This window comes from Phyllostomus hastatus, unplaced genomic scaffold (assembly GCF_019186645.2).
Source record: "Phyllostomus hastatus isolate PE091 unplaced genomic scaffold, TTU_PhHast_1.1 phas_contig_254, whole genome shotgun sequence".
In the NCBI taxonomy this organism is placed as follows: Eukaryota; Metazoa; Chordata; class Mammalia; order Chiroptera; family Phyllostomidae; genus Phyllostomus; species Phyllostomus hastatus.
Window position 1 is genome coordinate 11,421,495 of NW_025333810.1, and position 22,773 is coordinate 11,444,267.

At 45.0% G+C, this 22,773-nt stretch overlaps 1 protein-coding gene across 3 annotated transcripts in view; it reads right to left on the reverse strand.

Annotated features, from left to right (window-relative positions):
- The window catches only part of SEMA6A (semaphorin 6A), a 125,823-nt gene extending 119,974 nt beyond the window's left edge, over positions 1-5,849 (reverse strand). For 2 of the 3 annotated variants that reach the window (XM_045837968.1, XM_045837964.1), the window contains exon 1: positions 5,225-5,849. The gene's annotated coding sequence lies outside the window, so the exon portion shown is untranslated. Of the gene's footprint in view, positions 1-4,777; positions 5,153-5,224 lie in introns of those variants that run through there. The other variant, XM_045837967.1, reaches the window with a different exon arrangement.
- Positions 5,850-22,773: the final 16,924 nt, after the last annotated feature.

The window sequence follows — 22,773 nt, forward strand, 5'->3', positions numbered from 1 at the left end:
TGGAGGGCCTAGGATGTGCCAGGTGTAGGTGCTGGAGGTACAGCAGTGAATCAAACATAAAAATATCTATCCTTATAGCATTATGTTCTAGTGGAACGTAAAATAAATTAGGACAACATATAGTTTTTGGGGTTGTGAAAAGTGCAGGAAAAAAATGAGGCAGACCAAGGGAGCAGGGCGTGTTGAGGGGAAAGGGTGAAGTAAATGTAAATAAGGTGATCAGAACGGGCTTCAGTGAGAAAGTGACAACTGGGCAGAGACCTAAGGAATGTGAGGAACAGATCATGCAGCCATCTTAGGAAAGACCCTTCCCAAGTCACAAAGGAGCAGTACAAAGACGGTGCAAAGGCACACTGGGCATATTCAAGTAAGCCCAAGAAGGAATGGAGGTCAGAGAGGTGGGGACCCAAGTGCAGATAAAGTGGGGTCCCAAAGGCCATAGGGAGGACTTTGGCTTTTAGTGGAATAAAGTGGGAAAGCATCTGAGTGATGGAAATGATCAGATCCAGCTTAGCTTTTAAAAAAAATCACTTTGGCTACAGTGTGAAGACAGCAGGGGTCCTAGGGCAAAGCAGGAAGGCAGGTACAATAACCCAGCAGGGGGCACAGTGGCTGGGCCAGTGTGAATGTCTGAAGTGGGAGCCCTGGAGGAAGTCTTCCTGCATTCAGAGGGGTGGGGTTGGGGGCTCGGAGAACAGCACTGCAGCTGGAATGGGTGTGGGTAGAGTAAAAGCCACTGAGTTTAGGCTTGAGCAACTCAAAGGATGGAAATGCCATTTACCAAGATGGAGAACATTTTAAGAAAAGTTTATTTGGGATAGAAAGATGCGAAATTAGATGTTTGGAACACACTAAGTTTGAGATATCTGTGAGGTCCAAGAGGAGCCGCCTACCCTGCAAGCGCTGGCTATTTGAGAGACACAGGAGAGAAGTCTGGGCGGAAGAGGTTTTTTGGGAAACATGAAAATATTGATAGTTTTATGTGACACTCCTCATTAGTGTAATGAGAATTATTAGAATTATCTAATAAAACAAATTTGCAGTAAGTCACCGGCATCACAAAGCAAGATACTCTAGTGTATATCCTATACTGTAATAGTCCCATGCTGAGGGGTATTCTGAACTCCCTTGTCCCCTTGAGGTTTGTGTGGTATGATATCTTATTTGCCCATTTCAAAGGGATTAAATGGCTCCCTCCCTTCCCTACCTTACCATATCCCCAAGAGGCAATCATGTGGTTGCCAGCAGAGAATAGCTCAGTTGCTTTTGTAGCACACTGAAGGCAGATGAGAAAAGCCTTCACTCTGGAATAGAAATCACAGAGACAACTGGGCTTCAAGGCAGGGGGGAAGGTTATTAATACAGGAGGGCACAGCAGGATGCTTCCAGGCTTCACCTTCCCCCGGAAGTGGGAACACCCAGGCAACACTCTCTCTGGGAGTTGGACAATAGTCTAAATCTGAAGATGGGAGTGTGGGGGATGGGAGAGCACAGAGACACAGGCAGGCTTTCCCAGGCGCTCCACTGCAGCAAATGGCAGATGCCTAATTAAAGTATTTGCAATGAGTTCGGCTTGTTCTGATTCCTTTCTGCAAACAAACAACAACAACAACAAAAGATGGGAGAATACATTAGCTCATGGCCATCTAGTTCTAAAAAAACTTTTTCTCCAGTCATCACTCCTTTGTACTGTTTGGAAAAGAGCCCAACTACTCTATACACATAGTTAAGTATCTGACTTACAACCTTGATCAAAATAGTATTTTCCCCTCCATTTCATAAGAGAGTACAATTACCCATTTGCTTTTAAAGCCTGAGTATTTGTTTTGAATTTAATAAAAGTTCTTAATTTGGATGTCTTATTTTTATTCAGTGAAGATAACTCTTCCTAATCTTGCTATCCTTCTGATTCAACATTCTTGGCATTGTTATCCACCTACTCAGAATGCAAATGCTATATATTTTTTTAATGATGGGAAAAGCATTCACTAGACTTTGAAAGAACTTGAGGGGTGTGTGTGTGTATGTGTGTGTAAACAGAGTTGCACTTATTGGCACTTTATAATAACCACATACTTGAAGGCATAGTTTTTTTTTTCACTGTAGAAGTAAAAACAGTTTCACTCTAAGTGGAGAAATGTGAACTAAGGGTGACTACTTCATTTATTCACTTATTCATTTGACATTTAGTTGAGGTTCTACACTGATTCTTATAAATTTTTAACCTGTTCTATTCAATAAGATGTCCTATCCAATGAGTACATTCTGCAGATGGCTCCTGAGGTAAAGATTTGGGGTGTCTACTGAACACTGACACATGTGGATTACGTGCATTACTGAGAATGTGGCCCATCTCTAGGAGGCGGTAACTGCAAAATACAACACTTTGGGAAAATTGTGGTAAAAAGAACACAAATAAGAAACACAAACACATCATAAGTAAGAAACACGCACTAGAATGCTTCTTTATATCAGGTTGAAAGAAGACATAACACAAAAGTGAGGTTTTATATCTGATAGTTCATTCTTTTCTGCTTTCAGGTTTGCAAGGTGCCTCATGCAAGAATGTACTAAAACTGAAATATTAGAGAGTAGAGGTTGCTCAGGGTTCAAATAAAAGTTACCATATAAACAAGCAGGGGTAAACCAAATTAAAATAGTGAGTGCAATTATTTTTTAACAGATAGTTTAGGTTAATAGGTGGAGACATGGTTCTGCCACTGTATTTAAGGTTAGGTTAATAATTAACTTTGGTGCCTGGAGTGGCTTAATCAAAGCTTACTGTAAATCGTAAAACGGCTCCGTGCAGACTAAACAGGGTATTAAAAAACCATACGAAATACTTGTAATCTTGACCTCTAGTAGCCAATTGGACACGGTGTAAAAACTAAAGTATTTTCATTATCTTTACTTTTGGGGGGGGACTAAATAAAGGATTCATGTATCCAGAACCAACAGTGCCCGCCCCCCCCCCCCAATCAGTGGCAAATTGAGGACTTCACGCCCAAGAAAAAACGGACAATTATCAAGATTAGAGAAAGGCAAGGCAAAGGTGCTCATACTTCCTACTTGGAAAAGTCTTAAAACCAGCGCTGGGGGGTGCGGGGGTGGGGGTGGTGTGGGCGGGGAACATCAAATAGCTTTTCTGAGACCCGCTGGCAGGACACTGCAACAGGGTCAAAGATTTTTTCCAAGTTGAGGAAAAAATTAAGTTGTGCGTACAAGTGTGAGAAAGTGTGTGTTGTGCGCGCCTGTGTTTTTAAACCTTTCACGGATCACATTCAGTAGCAACTTGATTTCCATCCAGCATAAACAGGGAGTGTTCCCACCGTGGCCATGTCTGGCCACGGCATCCCCAAAGCAACCACCTTTCTCCCAAGGACAGGCGCCGAAGGGCTGGAGGGGTGCAATATAGGCTGGAGGCCACCCCTTCAATGCTTGCTTTGGCTGTGAAGACAGAGGTTCCAGTCGCTCTGCACGCACACCAGGCTACCTGCTCTGTTCTTCCCTAGACACCCGCCAACTGGGAAACTGCGTGTGGAGCGCAGGAGGCTGGGATGTGCGCTTGGGGCTGGTAATGGCAAACCAGCCCGCCCCAAGAATGCCCACACACACCCGCGCGCCAGACGATGGCCACAGGGGCAGCAACGGCATCCCGAGTCCCGATCCTGAACTTCTCCTTCTACTGCTTGAGACATTGGTCTAGCAAGTGCAGCGCTGCGACCCCAACCCAGCGGACCACTGTCCGCCAGTGGGCCCGCATCTAGCTCCTAACCACACTGTGGGCTGCCCACCTGCTTCCTTGGCATTCCGTTTTCGCAGGCTGCACATACTGAGCCCCAATCCCGTCGTGCCCGCCGCCCCTGGCTTTCAGAGAAACTTTCCACAAGCGCCTAGTCGAGTGACCCACGCTGGAAAAGAAGGAGGAGGCGCTGGACCGAGGGGCGGAGAGGCGGAGAGGGAGCGGGAAAGACAGCAGAGTCCAGTTTCCTTTCCCGACACTCACAAGCTCCCTGGCTCCCCCTATACCGCTCGGGTTGTGGGAGGAGGGAGGGGACGTCAGGATCCTGCTTTGCACCGTGTGCCACAGTGTAGAGCTGAGTAGAAAAGCAGAGCACACAGAGAAGAGGCACTTCCCACCCCAGTGTGGTCCTGTAGGTGGGCGGGCATTGTCAGGCTGCTTCCAGGTGCCCGCGAGGCAGACCTAGAGGCGACCCTCTGGGTCCAAGCTAGTAGTTCCGACAACCAGAACCTGAGGCTGGGGCAGAGCCCTTGTCTGGGTAGCAAGAACTGGGCCATCTCTTGCCAGGTCTTTCCACTCTTCCACCTCCCGGGAACCTCCTTCCAGAGAGGGACCTCATAGATTCTGGAGAAGGGCGCGGCGGGCAGCAGTCCTATCGGTCTAGAGGGAAAGAACGCAGCCGCGACGGGTGCTGTCCTCACCGCCTAGGAGGGAGCTGCGGCGAGGGACAGGGCCGAGGGCGGGGGCGCCGCACCACACCGGGAGGAGACAGCTCCTGGGCACTCATTCGAGCAAACAAAGCCCGAAACCTCTCGTGCCAGCGGCCGCGGAAACCGGGATGTCACCAAGTGGCAGGGCGCGCGGGTGCCAGGGCCATTACAAGTTTCCTGCACTCCACAGAGCCCAGCCCAAACCCCGTGCGTACAACAAAAGATTCTCTTCGCTTTTCCACCGTCTCTGCGGAACCCGTTCTCCCAACCCAGAACCCAAACCTGGTGCTGAGCGAAAACGGCGCTCTTCTACCCAACCTCTCACCTCTCGAGGGCAGAACCCCTTTCCCTTCTTTCGCACCAGGACAGGGAGGGCTCTTCCGAGAATCCCACCCTCATGGGCCCTCTCTGCTTCCTCCAGGTCCAAAAGTGAGGACGAGCTCCGGGTCCTGCACACACATCCCCGGGCCAGACAACCGTCCTCGCGGTCGCGGTCGCGGTCCCGGGCGGCGCCGGGCTAGTGCGCGGCGCGGGTGGGGAAGCCCGTAAACACGGAGCCTGGCGGTCTCTGCGGCTCAGAGCAGAGAGGAGCGGCCAGCAGGGCTCACGATTGCGTCCCCAAGGCCGGGCCACGCTCGGGAGGTAGACACCCGAGATAAAATAAAACGTAGGTACCATAAAGCAGGCAGCGCGTGCCGGCTGCGGCCCCAAGACCCGCAAGCTGGAGCCGAGCCGCCTGGGAGGTGGAGCGCGCCAGGACGCCCCAGCGTACCTTTTCGGTGCATCGACGGGTAGGCAGCCGGGGCTCGGAGCGGGCTGGCACAGCGTGTATCCCATTTAGTAATCCATTATCGAGGGGATCTCTCCGGGCCGCGAGCTGCGCTCTCTCCTTCACAAGCCTTTGTCATTCCTACATGTGTGCTTGCCTCTTTAGGGATAACAGTCCGGCGACTACTTTCTGGGATGCAAACGCTCTGTGTTCATCTCCAATGACAGGCGGAGAAGGGGAGAAGAAAAAAAAGAAAGCAAAAGACAACAAGGAAGGAGTAACGTTCAAGAAACTCTTCTCCAAATCCAAATTCCACTTGGATTCCACTCCAGTGAGTCCCTTCGGTAGTGTCTGCGCCGATTAACAAGTCATTTCAGGGTGGGGGGCGGGGTGGGGGCTGGGGCAAGGGTGCACCCTCTGGCCCCGTTCCGCGACCGGGAGCGCTGAGCTGCGGGTGTGGCGACGCTGGCCGCTGCCGCCGCTCCTAAGCGGACATCGCGGGCGGTCAGCCCCGGGGGAAAGCGCCGCCGCTGGGTCCCGAGCGCCTGGGCAGCCGAGTGCGCGGGGAGCGGAGTTGGCTGCAGCCTCACCCGGTGCCGCTCACTACTCCTCTGTCACCAGAGAGGCTGCCGCTCCCGGGCGGAGCCAAGTCCCGGACTGGATTACGCACGGCGGACTCTCCTGCAACCCCGCCTCCTTTAGCTGGCGTCTTCTCCGACCCAAAGGAGAGCTGTGGTGGTGTGTGTGAATGCGAGTGAGCGAGATGGAGAGAACCAACGCGGTGTGGCGGCAGGTGGAGCCTGGGACCGACTGGCCAGTGAGGCTTCCTTCCTTCGCGATACCCGGCACCTCCGCGCGCACTGGGCGGAGGTCCCAGCGGGTGCGACTCTGGCAGGAACCCGGCCCTTGTCCCCCCTTTGCCCGCATCAGTACTAGCAAGGCGGAGGGGACGGGCGGGGGGAAATCCCGGACAGCATTGCTGAGTCCTGCCAAATTAGAAAAATAAATAAAAAATAAACGTAGTGCAGGAGTGAGTTACAAGAAAGAATTTGTTCATCGATTTTCTTAAATGGAAAAGTTTTAAAGCATAAGGGTAAGTGAACGGCAAGCCTTTGTAATTCTGATTACTGTATCAAGAGGTTGGTCGCCGAAGTGACGGGCGCTCTACGCACCCAGCTGAATTGGGTAAAAGAGCCGGTGCGGTTAGAAATACGCTTCGTAGCTAGGAACACAGCTACGACTGAACGCACATACAACACGTTAATAAAGCATGTTAAGTAAGCAAATAAACCATAGTACAAAGAATAGTGTTAACGACTATCTGTTTTAAAATCTAGAAAGTGTGTAGGGTGTTCTTAGAAATAAGACGCACTAAATAAACTTCAGAAATAAGACGCAAACAATTTCCATGAGAATCCAACAGCTTCACGGAAAAAGTAAATCGCAACTTCTTCCAAGGCGCTATTGTTAGTGATCCCACGACGAATGGCAGGCACAGCCTTCCTCCATCGTTTGAACGTTCATTCGCCAAAAAGCCTTGCTGCTGTTACAGGCTTGTGCCAACTGGTCTGGCCACACCGAGTCCCCCAAACCCGTCCGTTGAGCGCTCCCCGCCGCGCCCCCTCGCTGTGCAAACAACTGCGCTCCTTGGCCGCTGCTTCCTAAGTGGTCTTCGCAGACGGTGTGGGCCGTACCCACGGCCTTTAGGGAACGTGACACTGGGCGGCCAAGCAGTTCTCGAAGCAGTATTTACTAGTCATGGGGTCGGCCAAGAAAAACACTGAGAGGGAGATCGGGGGTCTCATTCACCCTTAGGCCGAGTGCCCTCAAATAAATGCTTTAGAAACAGTACCTGAGTACCTGTTCCCCAGTTGGTGCTAGGGTCACGAATAAGCGTCCTGTTCTCTTTTTTGTGGGTCCCGCTGGAAACCCAAGTTACGTACAGACATCTGCTCATGAGGACTCACGAAGAATAAATGCACATGCGGCAACACCATACATGTGTAAATATTATTATTATTTCCACAAACTATCTGGAGAAGGTGGGGGAAATAGTTAAGGGAGAAAGTCAGCCTCTGCTGTTCACCAGAGATGCCAGCAGGGGCCGCTATCCCCACCTTTCCCCGAACAAAATCCGCTACAGATTCGGCGGCTATGAGGGGGCGCGGCCCTAGGTGCGCGCGCAGTCCCCGGGAAGCGCGGGGCTTGCTCAGGGAGGGGCCTGGGGCACAGAGGCGGTGGGCTTGGTGTGAGGTTCCGCAGCTCTGGTCCTGGCGGGCTCGTGGAGGTCCTTTTCGAATCCGGGTGGGAGCGGGGGAAAGGGCGTTGGCGGGCCGAGACGGCCACATCCTCGGCTGCGCTATTTAACACCCAGGTTTCGGCTAGAGGCTGCAGGGCCACTACGAATCGGGCCCCCGAGCTCCTCCTTGCACCCCTGGACAGTCCCTAAACCCGAGGGTCCTCGCGATTCCCCGGAAAGGCATCTCCACCGGGCCCGGGCCGCCGAGGCGCCCTTATTCGCTTTGCTGCTGATTTACATGCTAATTGTGTCTGAGAAAAGTTCTTTAATTGGCAGAATTAGGCAGAGCAAACGAATTGTTTCACAGGCTGAACCAAATTAATTCCGAGTTTAGCTTCTTCCCTTGGTGAAACAAACAATTAAGCTGTCTTGTTTGCTTTATGGATATATTGGAAATGCCCCACATCGAGTTTCAGGATATATTTTTAAAAGGAAATTATTTTCATTAATAGTTGCATGTTTAATTTGCAGGAACGCTGAGCCAAGAAGCGAGATTAAATTTACCTAATTTAAAATTAGAATACAAAAAGAAAATAATTTGAGTTAACTTTCACTCCGCTAAAAAATACCACCCAGAATCTCTCTGGCAATTACTAGATTGTGAAGTCTCACCATCCAGGTGAGATTACCTGTCTACCTGCTGGAGGAGAGAGGTGGCTCCGGGAACGGGAATTAAAAAGCAAGCTATTGTGTAGCTCTCTGAAGCCCCAGGGGAGCACCTGTGGGGAATAGGCTGAGGAAACCTCATGATGTCATTTCCCCTTCTGTGCTCTTCAGACCGACTTCCAGAAGCCTGCCTTAACTTTCCAGTAAAAGTGCAGCTCCCCAAATCCTTTGAATTCTGCAATCTACCCTGTCTCTTAGGCGTAAGAAAGCCAATGGGAGCTAAAGAATCACCGAGTGTTGAAACTGGAAGGAAATTTAGGCTACTTTGTAGTTAAGGAGCATGAAGTGGAGTGAGGAAGGACTTAGTCTAACCAGTTGGAGGCCAACTGGTTATGTGAGGTACTAGTTGGTTATCTTGCACAAGTCACTTGTAAACCGCAACTGTAGGTCCTGACACTGGTCTGTGACAGTTAACTAGTGTTGTTGTCATGCTTGTCATCCTCCACACCAATGCTACTACTACATTTTACTGAGTCAGATGGAGGCACAGAGGAAAGACATGGCTTATTTCGTGTCAGTGCTGGGAGAGCCTCGTAACAACTCCTCTTCAATAAATGCTTGTTTGGCAGCACCTGCTTTCCCTCATATCACCTGGGAAATGTATGGAGGAACGTTACATAGAAAAGTCACACAGGATCCTCTTGGAGACCACATCTAGCTATCTGATCGGAATCTCTGCTGTAAGACAAAAGGGAGTAGTGAACTCTGGAGAAGCGTCTGCTGGCACTTACCACTCAAACCTTGTGAGTATGATCTCCTGGGGGACACTCCAGGGAGTTTGGCTTGTGCCTCAGGCCATTATCTATCCTAATGAGGAGATTGCTTTGTGTCTACAATCCCTTCATCAAAGTCCCTTTCCTTGTCTTCACCTCCTTGTTTTAAATCAGTGGTTTTAAAATTCATTTGCATGTTAGAACTACTGGGAAGCAGTGAGTGACACAAATCCCGGAGCTCCTGAGATTCTGAGTTACCAATCTAAGATGGGATGTGGGCATGGGTATTTTTTAAACTCCCTGGATGCTTCTAGTGTAGCTGGGGATGAGAACCACTGACACAAGGAATCCTGGCTGTGTTCTAGAACACTGCTTTCCCCAGCCCCTTCTGGTAGGTCTGTTTATTTTCCCTCTTGCCCATTTATCCCAGTGTTGGAAAGTGAGGTAGGTGCCCTTGTTTCTCAGACCATTGCTCCTCTGGAAAACCTCCCAAACTTTTGGAGGTTGTGCCCTAAAAATACGTTGGTGCTGTCATGCACAGACCTCATTTTTACACCATTTTTCAAAGACTTAGTAGTATCAGGCATACTGTCCTTTTATTGGTCCCATCAACTGTCACCACTCATGGAAGTGTTAGTGTCCCCACAACCACCAACCCTCTGCTTCTCAGTTTATCTTATCCCTCATCTACACCATCCTTTCCCCGCCCCCCATCACCTCAGGGGGGAGCAACCCCCCACCCCCGCTTCCTGATTAGCCTTATCATTAGAAAAGGATCTTATCATTAGAAGGATCTTTTAAGTCACGATTGCTTTCATCCCACTCTGCAGTCACAACTTCCTCTCTTCCCAGCTTGCTTGTTAGACACACCCTCTGCACTCACTGTGATTTCATGAAGACCTCCAGCCCTGGGTCTTGCCACTCTGTCTCTGTCCATCCACTTTCTCCTCTCACTCCCCTCCCTATCCAGCAGCTTCAGAATAACAATCTCTTTTGTGAACACTTTCAGCTCCCTAGCGCCTCTATCTTTTGGTCACACCCACCTAACTAAAAACCAGTCCTGAATTATGTAAATATCAGCCTTCTCTGCTGTTGCACTGGGCAGCTGAAACCCACTAAAAAAAAAAATTAAAGCACACATGCAAGCAGGGGTACATTCAGTTATCAAACTGGGTTGGACCCTCAGCACTGCCTCATCTTCCCTTTCTCTCAGTCTCCAGCTTTCTCCCCTTTAACCAGAGGCTGTGTCCTCCTTGCCCCTGGCTTCCCTGGGCGGGGGAAGTCTATCGGATAGGAATATTTTGCTTCTGTACTCATTATTTTCTACATATCTCTTATGGTGAGGCAGTGTCTCTCCCTCCATCGGAGGCCAGTCTCTCCGCCTGTTCTCCTTTACAAGTTCTCAGAAATTCTGTCTTACTGTCTCCACCCTCCTGCAACTCCCCATCAGCCTGTAAACAAGCTTCTGTCTCCCACATCTCAGAAACCAGGCCGGCTTAGATCCCCTGTTCCTTTCAAGCTGTCCCCCCTCTCCTGTCTTCACAGCCACACAGCCCCACGGGTTGTCCACAGTCACCTTCGCCACTTCCTCCTCGCCCGTTTCCTTGTCTCCTCACCCCTGTCTGGCTTCTGTTCCCAGGGCTCCATTGACAAGGCTTTTGTTAAAATCTTCAGTGACGTCCATGAGAGTAAATGTAGCGGACGTTTGAAAGTTTTTATTTTATCTGAATTCTCAGCAATGATGAAGACACAGTCATTCCTTCCCCCATGAAGCTCTCTCTCCTGGTTTGCCTCCTATCTCTCTCCATTCTTTAACTTCGTTTTTCTTTTGAGAAAATGGAAAAATTCAGACATTACCCAAAGAATAATCCAACATGTAAATTATCATCCACCAGGATTAACAACTGTTAATATTTTTGTCATATTTGTTCCCTGTCTTCATTTCAAGCAATAAAACATTGCGTATAAAGCTTAACTCCTTACAATCCACCACCTTTCCATTCCCATCTGCTTCTTCATAGGTAACACTAATCATGAGTCTTCGGTGCGTCCTGGTAGTTTGCTTTCTATGCTGTTCTACTCACCGTATGTACCCATAGCCAATAGAGAGCAATGTGTTTGGTGGTTTTTTCTCCTAAATTAAACATAAATTATACCCTGTTTTCTCTTGCCCTCCAATTTATTCTCCAAATTGTAGCTAAAGTGACCTTTGAAAGACATATACCTGATCACATCACCCACCTGCTTAAAACACCTGGGCACCGCCAACCCATCAAGGCTGGGCCTGACTTGGTTCTTGCCCATCTCTCTGGTCTCCTCTCTCTGCCCTTGCGCCTGTCCCTGTCTTCCCTCTGCAACGTGGCAGATGTGGGAAGTTCCACTTTGCTTTGCCACTATAGGCCTGCCTGTGCACTTCTGCCTGGGACACTATCAGCTCCCCTTTTCACCTCTCTACCTAGCTAATGTCTGCTCATCCTTTACATTTCAGCCTAGACGTCGCTTCCTCAAGAGAAACTTCCTTGATGCTCCTGAATATGTCAGACCCCCTTCACTGTGTTCTCAAAGCACACCACTACAGTAGTCCACACGTCCCAGGTAGAGTTCATTTTCAGTGCAATCATTTGTTGAATGCTTCCCTTTCCTATTAGATCCAAACCTCCCTGAGTCCTGGGAATACATGTCTTTTGTTTGTCTTGAATTTGTAATACTTAGCAGAGAGTAAGAGCTTGGTAGATAAAAGAGAGGATGAGTTAATGAAAGCGGTGAGTTCTTTTTTAAGGAAAAGTACTTTTTCAAGTAGGTAAAAAAATAGATGGTTGGATGGGATAGGACCATTTAAAAAGGGAAAGAATAAAAACCCTAGAAAGTTATTTTGAGATGCCAGTTTCAAAGATGAACAATACCTAGGTTTTCCCCCAAGATAGGACTTGCAATGTATGGTGTGTAATTTGTTTATTGAATGAGGAAATAAGGATTTACAGATGTAAGTGTTGAGTAAATACCACAATTACAAAACAAGATGCTTGAAAATAAGCTGCAGTAAGAATAGAAATATAACTCTAAAAGACCAGTAGAAAGAGATAAAAGTGCAATTTGAATCCACTGGGAACAATGTAAGAGCATCTCCCCGGACCGCTCTCCCAGCAAGCTGGAGTGTGCTAACAGTGATTTACTGTCTGCCCTCCATGAATAGCTTCACGGGTGCCCTCTCCGAGTGAAACAATCGTCCCACTGTGCCCCACTGAAGCTTGAGCTCCATTCACTTCTGATATCAAATTATTGTTTGGGAAATTAAGAGAATGGTAGATTAGAAATAAGGTAATGAATGAACAATAATGTTAAGTAAACCAGAACCCCATTTTCCCCCTCACAAAAGCTCTTTACATTTAATCGAAGACTTCAGTTACGTAATAAGAGCAGAGGCTTTCTCTCTGACCTTATTTTCTTCTTTCTGTTCCAACATAACTTCTTTTCATTGCCCCTCCTATTAATATTTGTACTTAAAAGTATCTACTTGGATATGAATTTGTTTAAAAAATGCAGTTACCAAATGTACTTTACACTTTTCATAACCAGATAAACCAGATGATTAAACACCACTTTGAATTTGCTGTTTGGCCAAGAGATAGATAAAAATAAAATATACTTATGTTTTTGAGAGAACTGTATTTAAGGCCTTTGCTTCCAGGTAGTGGAAGGCCTGCTAGTGCAGGCAATTGTTTTGGCCCATGCTTAAACATAAAATTATGCTTCAATCCATTTCAAGTCTAGTTTTTAGATTATGTGAGAAAGCACCATACTCATATCAACTGAAAGACTTTTTTCCATGCTGTTTATGCTGAGTATGTATTTAAGAGTAATTTTCTAACCATAGAAATAGAGACAACTAAGGGTATTTTGTTTCCTTTAACACTGAAACTTTAAAACAGACAACAGCTGTTTTAAACATCTAAACTTAGGCTGGATAATTGTGGACAATGAAAATACAAAAAAATGATATGCTTAGATCTAAAAAGCAGTTTTTAAAATGAAGTATAAAAAATAACATCATTGCATAAGAAACTATTCTCTGAAATACAAATAATTATAAAATATAAAGAAAGTTTCGGCTGTCTCCTGTGTGTGCTCCCACTGCGGATGGAACCTCCACCTAGGTGTGTGCCCTGACCAGGAATCCAACCTGCGACCTTAGAATGCTTTTCATATTTTAGGCTGAAATGAGCTTAAGTATTACATTTTCAAATAAATGACATATTTTTAGTACTTCCCAAATGTTTCATATGATTCAGTAGTTACTAGTGCTTAATTTATACTTCACTGAAATTTAACACACATGGAACAATTGATGTTAGTTTCTTTGTGAAACCTCTTAAATACACCCTCATACAACAAAATGTAACAAAAATGCATGGCATATTTGTTGAGTGAATGAATGAATAACGACATCTTAGCCACATTTGATGTTAGCCACATGAGAGTCAATGGATGAATGAGGTATACACCAGGCAACATTTAGAGCAAAGTGAGCAGTTCTCTGTCAAGAAATGCTCTCAGATACAGAGTTCTCTTTAACCATTTTTTTTTTCTGTTACAGTAGGCAGCGTGTGGGGCATTTTTGTTTTTAATATTATTTGCTTTTGTGTATGTCTGCTGCTTAGTGGTGGGAATAGTAACTGGGCATGCTGACCTAGAAGGTTCTGAATGAGACATGCATGGTGTGGGTGATGATGAGAGGTTTTCCTGTCTCATGCTGGTTACTTCAGATGACCACTTCCAAAGACCAAGGGGAAAAGGAGCGCTGGCCTCGCATCACAGGTTCCACGTGGGTCTCTGTGTCAGCACAGGCTGCCATAATGAAATACCACAGACTGGGGGCCCGAAACAACAGGCATTTATTTTCTCAGTCTGGAGGCTGAAATTTAAGACCAAGTTTGTTTCGGTTTCTGGTGCGTACTCTCTCCCTGGCTTGCAAATGGCTGCTTCCTTCCCACATCCTCACACAGTTTTCCCTCAGTGCACCTGAGCAGAGAGAGTGAGCTCTGTTGTGTCATATCTTGTAAGGATGCTAATCCAGTCGGATCAGGGCCCCACTTTTACGACCTCACTTTACCTTAGTTACTTTCTATTCCAAATACAGCCCAGCGGGTTTAGGGCTACCACATAGGAGCTTTGGGAGAATGCAAACATTCAGTTCCTAACAGCCTCCTTTGCAAGCTCAGTGAGCCCTGGGAAGCCTCATGCTCACTGTCCTCCGGCCAGGTGTGCAGAGAGGAGGCCAGGAGGGCCATTTGGTTTGGGTGTCACCTTCAGGAAAGTTCTCAAATGAACTACTTAAATCTTTTCTTCAAGTAATGTTCACACACACACACACACACACACACACCACATACGTAAAAATATATATAAAATATATACAATATAATATATAAAATATACATAAATTATAAAACCTTTGTATTTTTATTTTGCAAATTAAATATTTGCACAGTACTTATGAGCCTGTTTTAGGACTTCTTATCTTTTAGTATAAGGGAACATCTGGAATTTCTCAACCTCAGAGGTACTGCCTTCTGGATTTGGGACATTCCGTCCACTGCTTGTCATCCCTGTTACTCTTGGTCATCATCTGAACATTGTCCCTTCCTTGTCTGTGTCTTACTGTTCACACAGTTCTGTGCTTGTTCTCCCTTGACTGAGTCTCCCACTCCTCGTGATCCTCCCAAACTTCCCTTCACTGTCCTTGTCCCTTTGGACTTCTCCAGAACGAGCAGCGACCCCCTCCCTTCTCAACATCCTCACTGACTAATCTTTCCACCTCGGATTCTCCCCTCAGGTGGCATACAAAAGGACCGAGGCTCTTACGATCATGCTTGGGTGACAAGGACTTCATCAGGGTAGAGCCCCAAACCTGCAAACTGTTCCCCAAACTGATCATCTCCCAGGGTGGGAGCCACAGGGGAGCCCCAGGGGAGCCCCCAAATGAGGACTAAGGCCTTGGTTCTATCAAATGAGGGCTTCTGGTGAGATAGTTTCTTGCTGTGGGGGTGCAGCCAGGGTAGTAAGAGAGCCAAGGAGTGGGACCCATGGGACCTAGGTGAGCCTTGCCATTCTGAGCCTTAACTTTTAATCTGAAATTACATGTGTGAAATCTCTTAGCAAAGTGCCACTCACAGGAAGGACCTCAGTCAATAAAGGTAGCAGGTATGCTCTCAAAGCTTCCATGGGTGACGCAGGTTTGGAGCTGGGCTTCGGGGGATGGGGAGGACTAGGAAAGATCCATGACTGAGACTCACCTTCCCTAGGAATCAAGCTGGGGTGTGGGGATTTGGTGCTCTGTTACCCAGCTGACTGCAGAGACAGTTCCAGCATTGTTTGACAATGAATTTGGGACAAAGACTATTTTTGAAAATACACAAGAAAGTAGGTATAACAGAAGAGAGAAGTGAGTCTGAAAACATGCAAAGTGTTAAAGAGGACAGAAGTAGGACACAGGGAAAGCAGCGCCCTGCAGGGCTGAAAGCTCCCTCTGACGCCGAACACTGGTCATGCTGGGGACTTTCCTAAGAGCTTTGTGGGTATTGGCCCACTTAATCTTTTAACGATTCTAATATGTAAGTATTTTTATTATCCCCATTCAATGGACAAGGCAAATGAGTCAAACAGCTATTCAGAAAATGTACCAAAGCCTCCCAGACGTGATGCGGCTGAGGCAGAATTCAAACCCAGGCCCAGCTCCTGGCCCCCATCGCACTGCGAAGGGAGCACGCAGGTTACCTGTAGTTGGCTCCTTGTTTCAGTCCTCTTGAGAAAAACATGGGAGTCCAAAACACCCTGGGGGCATGTGGTGTTTGATGCTGCTGCTAACCTAACAGAATAGAGTCTGGTTCAGAATGTGTGTAACATTATGATGAATCTACCCCTAACACAATTTCAGCAAATTGTTTAAACTTAAATGCATGTTCATTCAAAAATCAAGTTAGAGAAAGATCTTAGTTATAAAAGAGATAATGTGGGGGTTGATAATTTGATCTATAGGAAAGATAATTGGCTTTCAAGAAGCATCAATATTGAAGTAAGCTCTCCATTCAGGTTTAGTATTGAATCTTACTAAATTATCACTTATAACTTATGGCTGTTGCATGAAGAATGAATCAACCTTGAGTTCTGTGCATCCATGTGTGTGGTCCTGTTCTTCCAGAGAGATTCTACACAGCTGTATACACCAGCCGATTTGCCTCTGGAGCTGGATCCAGATGCGGTGAGATATGGAAGTGTTTTCTCACCTTAGAGCTTGAGTTTCTAGCAGAAACAGTCAACTTCCTGCACTGGAGCAAATGCCTTCTGTTTGGAAAATAGTACCTCATGCCACTTTTGAAAATAAATTCCAGATGGATTAGAGGCCTAAAAGTAAAAGAAAAACAAAAAACAAAATATGAGAGAGTTAAATGAGTATGCCAGGGAACACAGTTACGATCTTGGAACAGAAAAGGCCTTCTTATGACACTAAAAGCAAAACCCTCTGAAGGAAAAAATCAGAAATTTTGTCTATTTCCAAAATAAAAATTTTGCAAGGCAAAATATATCATGAATAAAGTAAAAAAGCAGATGGCAGATTAGGAGAAAATATTTGCAACCTAACTAACAGATAAAGAAGTAGCATATAGAATATATGAAGGAGTCATACACACTGAATAAGACAATGATAAACAACTTGATAAGAAAAAAGGGCAAAACACATAAAAAGGCAATTCTTAGGAGGGAATGCAATTGGCCAATAAATATCCAAGAAGATGCTCAACTTCACATTAATTAAGGTAATATAAATTTAATTAGGAAGATAACATTATACTTATCAGCCTGGCAGGGAATATTAAAAAGTTTCATAATCTGGAATACTGGCTAGGATGTTTAAGAAGCCTTATGAATAAGTGAGAATATAAGTTGGGATAGCCACCCTGGCAGACAATTTGACAGCGTCTATTACAGTTGACAATGTACATATTGTATGATCCAGCAGTTCAGCTTCTGGGTATCTACCTGTGAGAAACATTCACCTTTGTGCCCAAAGAAGCATGTATGTATAAAGATTTTGATAGCATGATTGTCTTTAATCAGGAAAAAATATTAGGAATGAATTAAACATTTATCAAGATACCATTAGTTATTTAAAATAGTAGGATCTGGTAATCATATTTTAGAATATTATGCAGCAGCTAAAAATTAATAAAGTAGATACCTTTACACTACTCTCAAAATTCACCAAGACGTATTTTATTAAAAAACAAGTTGAAGAACTCAATGCACAGGCAAATTAAAAAAAAAAAACTTCACAGGATAAAATAACCTCATAAAATCTATAGTTAAAAAAAAAGTCTGGATGGTTCCTCTACCAGAGACTTGATAATGGAGGCATCCACTGGGGAAGAAGCCTCTGAGTGGGAGAAGAAGGAGGGGCGGATGTTTTCACGGATTGCATGTATGCCCAAAACACTTACGTCGGGGCCCTGACCCCCAGTGTGGGTGAATGTGGAGTAAGGAAGTAATTAAATGAAAGTATACAGGTAGGGCCATGATCTGATGGGACACCCGTCCTTGGAGGAAGACACCCCCCACCACCCCCAGAGCTGCTTTCTCCCTCTCTCTCTCTTCCCCCACCATGTGAGGATGGGATGAGAGGCAGCCTTCCTTGGGCCAGCAAGAGAGTTCTTCCCAGAAATCAGACCCTGTCAGAACCTTGGTCTTGGACTTTCAGCCTCCAAAACTATGAGAAAGTCATTGTCTTTTAAAAGTCCATTCTGTTTTTTTATGGTGGCCTGAGCTAAGACAACTGTAAACAGGACGTTAGTCTTAGCTGACACGTTAGGTGTCATATTTTACAATGAAAATGTATTTACATATGTATATGATTCAAACACTAACCTTTTGAAGTCAATTTCTCTTTTCTCTTCTCTAACTGCCCTTCTCCCCATTTCCTCGCCTTCCGCTGAGCAATATGAATCTAGGCAGACATTCACATTCCGAGTCTCCCAGCAGCACTTTCCACGAAGACCCTCCCCTCCGGTCGGGGTCCCTCGGCCGTGAACCTGTGAGGAAACATGTGAGGTTAGGTGGTTAAAGGAGGGCAGGGTGAGTTGGTAAGGGGAAATCACTTTGTCTTAGCAAGAGAAGGCTCAAGTGCAAAAGTCACTTTCTGTCATCTTCTCATACTACATAATGTGCACACAGCGTTTCAAAGGTATTACATTAATATCGATGGCCAACATTTATTTCATCCTCAGTATGTGGCGGGCACTCCCTAAACATTTTATCTATATTGCCTCATTTAATCTTGAGGAAACCCCCTGTGAGGAGGTTGAGATAATCATTCTGAAATCTTAGAATTTTCTCAGGAAATTTTATTTCTTGCAAAACAATATCATACCGACATTGTAAGTAATTTAAAGACAGTAAGTTTTCCTATTACCCCTCCACTATAGACACATGATTTCCGTTTTTCAGGTGTTCTTTTCTAGGCTTTATCTGTAGGCTTACATGGTTTTCTTTTGTCAAAAAGGGTCATATAATTTTCTACCTTATTTTATTTAGCATGCTTGTTATATATGCCTTATAATTGTCATTTTAATGGCTATTCCATATTTCATTCAGTTGTTATATGGCAATTTATCTGTTCCCTTGTGGCTAATGACTAATGTCTAGGCTATTTCCAACTTGTTATTATAGATAATGCTGAATAAAGATTTTTATAGCATGATTATCTTAAATCAGAAAAATATTTGAGTTAGTTTTCTAGAATAAGTTCTCAGCAGTATTACACAGGGCCACATGATCAAGCAATTTTTATTCCTATTGATAAAAATTGCTCAGTAACATTTCAAATGACTGTTAACAGTGGCCCAGCAATGTACAGATATACCACATTCATCACAGGATTGCTGGCATTGGCTAGTATCATTTCACGTTTTTTGCTGATGTAAAAACTTAGGGGTAGAGGGTTCTATTCAGTTCTTCTAAGACTACTTGGTGAACTGATTGAAAACTACAGGGATCCATAAAAGGATAAGGATTATTTTTGCCAGATCAGTTGAATACTTCCCTTCCTCTGTGAACAGTACTCTGAGTTCCTCTGCTTTCTCATTCCATCCTGTTTAATGGGACCCTCCCTGGCCACCCTGAGATCCAAGAGGTCAGCATGCGACCCAGCGTGGTGTCTCTCTCCCTCTCTGTCTTCTCTCTCTCACACACACAGACACACAAATGGATTCAACAAAAGGCAAGCAGAGCCAGGACGAAAGAGTGAGAGTCAGTCCTGGTGATAGTGTTTGAGTCCCTAGATCCAGCTGGGCTCAATGTCCGACCACTTGGATTTAGGGCCAGGATACAGAGTACAGCAACTTGTAAACTGAAGAGGGCTCTCAGCCAAAGGGAAAAATAGGGGCTGAGATCCATTTTGCGCATCTGGGAGCAAGGCTATATCTATCTAGAGGAAGGACATGTTTTGTGCTTTTTCTTTTTTTTCCCACAAAAAGGTTTCCATAGCTTGCCAAGCCACGTGCTCACTCAGGTGTCCCTGTTTCCACTTCTCAAAAGGGACTATGTGGGCTGCCAATAGCTTTGCAGTTATATGAACCAATAAATCTTTCTTTTTACTTAAATCAGTTTGAGGTCTGCTTCTGTCATAGGTACCAACCTAATCCTGATTAATACATCATATCAAGGGATTTAAAGACTAGGATAATCCTTAAAAATTTCTGAGTAGATGTGAGTACTCATGATGCATTTTATAAGCTTGGGTTTGAGAGGCTAACCCTGCAGAGATGGGTTATCTCCTCTGGGCTATTCTGTCGACCATGTAGCTGCCCCCAAGTCAACTACTTAAATTTCTTAATGTCATAAAGATCTGAAAAATAAAGCATAGGATATGATTCAATAAATTTATTACTATGTATAAGAAATTAGCTGAGAAAGTGCCAAAAGACTACAAATACTATGACTGGGAAAATTAAACATCTGTACTCTTTAGCCTAAGGTTTAAAGAAGTAAATGTGTTTAGATATATTTGCATCTATCCAGCTATTACTAAATAGTGTTTAATCTCTGTGGTCTTTTCCCAGGCCTAGGCGGCAAATTCATTATAGGTCTGCTTAGACTCATAGATAAGGTCTCAGAGGGAGACCCGCCCTGGCCTGTGCCCAGCTAAATGCTGAAAGGCATCAGTGTGTCTTCTGATCACTACCCATTGGGTTTATCATTTCCCCCTACTTATTTTGATATTCCTAAATTTCATTTCTCCTCAGGAATCCACCTTTTGCTCTATATATCTTAAGCTGGAAAAAGGAAGGAGCGTTCAGCTCTTTGATAAACAAGGAAAGATTTCTCTGGGTTTTTGTGAAAGCCTGTTTTGGTCTCGTCCCAGAGAGAAGAGAGTAATTTTCTTCCACCAAACAGCCTTTTTCCAACCCAAATTTGCCCTGTGATGATAAAAAATCAGATTCTCTGCTGAGTTCTGCAGATATCTTCTTTGTTTTGAGCCCTGGTTTCTTTGAGAATGACCTTTGAACAGATTGCTTTTCAAGGAGTTCGGCCCCATTGCTCCTGCTCACTGTGAAACCCATTTGAGCTGAGCTGTCACACCAGCGCCTCCTCTTATCTCATTTTGCCAGTGCAATAACTTCAGAGGAAGGTGTGGAGTGGGTGCCATCCAAGGGGAGCTGCTCCTCCGCTGGCCAGGAGCCAGACTGCCCACACCTGGGGGGGTCCATCTCCTGACTCTCAGGAGCATTCTGCCATCCTATTATCCCTGTGCACCCACATATCACATTTCAGTCATGCTCAACTTGTACCCAGTGGAAAAAGAGCAATTTAAAAAAATCCAAAATTCCCTTCCCAATATCACCCTGCTTTAGTCCTTCTCCTTCATCCGCATGTTCGCTGAGGATTTGTCTGCACATACCATCTCTGCTTCCTTCCTTGCACTCCCTCTTTTTCCCGTTCTAGGTAGATGTTGTTTCCCATCTCTCCACAAACACAGCTTTGGCTAAAGGCGTTAGTTAGGGAAGCACATAGACTTCCGCGTGGCTCAAACACCGCAGATCCTCCCTGGGGACTCCATTGTCATTTGCTGCTGACTTTCTTCACCATCCAGTCTCTAAACATTGGGATTCCTGTGGGGTCTGTCATGAGCCCCCCCTTTTTTGCCTCTGTCTACATTCTTATTCATCCTCATGGTTTTAGAGACCATCCATATGTGATGACTCCTGAATATGCATCTTCAGTCTGCAGCTCTTCTCTGAAAATCAGATTTACATACTTAATTTCCTGCTTGATACCTCCATTTAGATGTCACAAAAGCATCATGGCCTAAGCAAGACTTTGCTTTTCTCCCTAGATCTGAGTCATGCTTCATCTTCCCCAGCTCAGTTTTCAGATTAAAAAGCCAGGGATTCCTCCTTATCTCTTATAATTAGTCCATCAGCAAATTCTGTCTGTTGTCCCCCCAGCATGCATCACGTCCCTCTCTGCTTTCTTCTCTGTTCCACCACCACCATCATCCCCACCCAAAGCCACTCTCGTTTTTCAGCCGTTTCACTGTGCCAGCCTGCTGCCTGGTTTTTCTGAGTCCCATTTTGCTGCCCTCTAATCCATTATTCCTACTGCTTCTGGAATAAAGATATGAACTTTACCATATCATTCTGTTGCAGAAAACTAGGTAATCATTTGCCATTGGCCTTACATCCTTGCCATGATCTAGAAGACTTGCCTGATCCTCTGGAATGTAAGCTTCATGAGGGCAGGTATCTCTTCTGTGTCATTCTCTGTTTTATCCCCAGTGCTGAACACCATATGTAACATATGGAAGGTACTTGATAAATATTTATTGAAAAAAATGAGTGGTGAACATTTTACCATTCATTTTACCATACTACATGTGGTTATTTGTTTAAAGTCTATATTCCCAACTATAATGTAAGCTCTGTGTAAATAGGAAAGATGAGGTTTTTTTTCAACCCTTTGCACCTAACAGCTAGAAAAAAATCCACCATTAATATACAAGAGTTAGAAATAACAGACTGACTGCATGCAATATAATCATATCTAAAACAGTACTGAGTGAAAGTGATATGAAAAAAATTAGATTTATAAAACAATGCCATCTTTAATTGATTTTTTGAGAGAGAAGTAGAGAGAAAGAGAGAGGGAAACATCGACTTGTTGTTCCACTTGTTCATTGGTTGATGCCTGTATGTGACTGACTGAGGAGGGAACCCACCACCTTAGCTTATTGGAACGATGCTCCAACAACTTAGCTACTCAGCCAGGGCCTACAGTGCCATTTAAAAAAAAAACCTTAAAAATACAAGCATGCAGAACAGCACTAGTTTGCAAGAATGCAAACAAAAAGTTACACATTAAACATATCAAAATGACTGCTTATAGAAGGGAGGGATGGACATGGAAAATAAGATAAAATAGAAAAATAACTAAAGTAAGAGAGGACAAATATTTGTTAAATAATGATGAACGGATTCTGTAGATGGTATGAACCTCCAAGATGAGTAAGCAGAATTTTTAAGGAATAGCTGAACAAAAAACTAAAGGAGTTTATAAAAATACATTCATTAACTGGGGATTCCCTCCAAGGTTTTGAGAATAATGATAGACACGCAACTATAATGGCTTGGTACTTTACAAAAGACAAAATTCCTTAGCACAGACAAAACAGAAAAACTAATTTCCATTAGCATCAAACATTGCAGATGAGAGTGCAAAGTGTGCCCTGACTGCTATGGCTCAGTTCACTGAGCATCGTTCAGCAAGGTGAAAGGTCACCAGTTTGATTCGAGGTCAGGGCACCTGCCAGGGTTGAGGGTTCGGTC